Here is a 2,342-nt window from a genome sequence, read left to right as displayed (position 1 = left end):
GAACCATCCTTGCATTCCTTTTATGAAACCCACTTAGTCATAATGTATTATTTTTGGATGTGCTGCTGGATTCTGTTGGCTGGGATTTTGTTGAGAATTTTTGTGTCTATGTTTATGAGGGATATTTGTCTATAATTTTTTTTTTTCTTAGTGATGTCCTTCCCTGATTTTGGTATGAGGATTATGCTTGCTTCATAAAAAGTATTAAGAAGTTTTCCATCCTCCTCTATATTCCAGAATAATTTGTATAGAGTTGGTGACAGTTCTTCATTGAATGCTTGGTAGAACTCACCCCTGAAGCCATCTGGGTCTGGACTTCTTTTGGTTGGGAGTTTTTTGATGACTTGACCAATTTATTCTTTTGTTATGGGTCTGTTCAAGTATTCTACTTCACTCTGTGTAAGTTAATGTAGGTCATGTTTTTCTAAAAAATGTATCCATCTCTTCTAAGTTTTTTTTAATTTGTTGTAGTACAACTCTTCATAGTATTCTGTCATTATCCTGTTGATTTCATTTGATTCTCTGTGAATTCGCCCATGTGGTTTCTAATGTGAGTTATTTGTATCTTCTCCCTCTTTTCTCTTGTTAGTTTTGCCAATGGTTTGTCAATTTTATTAATCCTTTCAAAGAACCAGTTTCTTGTCCTGTTGATTCTTTCTATAGCTTTTCTGTTTTCCATCTCATTTATTTCTGCTCTTATCTTTATTATTTCCTTTCTTATGGTGACTGTAGGTTCCCTCTGTTGGTCTCTTTCTAATTGTTGGAGATGCTGTGTTAATGTGTTAATTTTGGGTCTTTCCTCTTTTTGGATGTGTGCATTTATCACAATAAATTGTCCTGTCAGCAGCACTTTCACTGTGTCCCAAAGACAGACCCCTCCTCTAGTAACCACCGTAGAGGTGCGCAGATGGATATTGACAAGTTAATGGGAGAAATATTATTTACTATTTTTGTCTCTGAAGGTCAGTTAGGTATCTGCTTGTGCACAGCATAATTCTTGAAATAGTTGCATCTTTTTATGTTGGGGTTTTACAGATTGTTCATATAGTTTGTCTGATCAGGCCAAACCTGCTTTTTTTCTTGCTGGTTAGGTAGGAATACAGGGTCCTGTATAAGTTAACTTTAGGGCTGGGATCCACAGGCAGAAGTCAAAGGCAGCAGCCAAAGAATTTGCCCTTGGGCCCATCAGGCTCTTTTTCCCTGTGCCATAGGAAAGCTGTGGTCTCAACGCTGGACTTTTGTGGGATATGTACCCACCCGCCTGAGGGCGTCTGAGCTGGGCAAAGAAGGCAGGAGAGGGAAGAGGAGGAAAAAACTGTGTAGAATCCCCCACACCTCCTTTGGCAAATGTCACTGTGCTGCATTTAGCGCTGTTTCCTGTGCTGGTCTGGCTGTAGCCCCGCCCTCTGACCTCCACCCCAGCAGATGGCCACAGAGGGAGTCCCATGTCTTGGCCAATTTCTAATCACAATATTTTCCTTTATACCTTGATTTTTCCACTGGCAGTTATGGGAAACTGATGCCCTGACACTTATGCAAGATCCAGAGCTCTGGTGCTGTTTCGTGAGAAGAGCGTCTCTGGGTTTTCAGCCCCTCCCCCACGGAGCCTGTCCTACCTGACTCTGCTCTGCCACCACCAAACCGGAAGTCTCCAGATGATCAATTTTTGTAACCTTGAAAATTCACTCAAAAGCTGAGACTTTTTCCTCATCTGCAAAATGGGGAAGATAACATCCATTTTGCAGGATACTTCTACACAAGAGGAAAAAAAATGTGCATGTTTCTATGTTTGTGCATATAAGTCTTTGTTGTCTATGTTGTTAAGTGCCATCAAAGACAATTAAGTATAATTAAATATCCAAAAGAGTGTTCAAATTTAAAATTTTCTTTAAACGTCTTTGAGTCAGGATTCAAATAAGCCACAATAAAACCAATTTGCTGATACATCTCTTACATATTCTTTGGTACTTAGGCATTCTCACTCTATTTTAAATTTTTCTTTACATTTGTGTGTGGCAAAATCAAGGTTGCTTGTATTATAGATTTGCCTACATTTCCATTTTGTTAATTCCATCCCTACAGTGTGTTATAATTATTTTTTACCTGCTTTGCTGTTGTTGTTAAGTACCCTTGATTGTTGTTGTTAAGTAACATTGATTCAGTTTTGACTTATAGAGATCCCTATATGCAGTTTACAAAGAGTGACTGGTGGATTTGAACTGTCAGCCTTGAAGTTTGCAGTCCAGTGCTTTCCTTCAGTGCAGCAACAGGATGCTAACTCCCATATTTCCCATAACCTACTAGACCTTTGATTAGATGTAATTTTAATATTTCCAAAGAGA

The sequence above is a fragment of the Chrysochloris asiatica genome, unplaced genomic scaffold (genome assembly GCF_000296735.1).
Source record: "Chrysochloris asiatica unplaced genomic scaffold, ChrAsi1.0 scaffold00005, whole genome shotgun sequence".
NCBI classification, from domain to species: domain Eukaryota; kingdom Metazoa; phylum Chordata; class Mammalia; order Afrosoricida; family Chrysochloridae; genus Chrysochloris; species Chrysochloris asiatica.
This window is presented reverse-complemented; position numbering follows the sequence as displayed.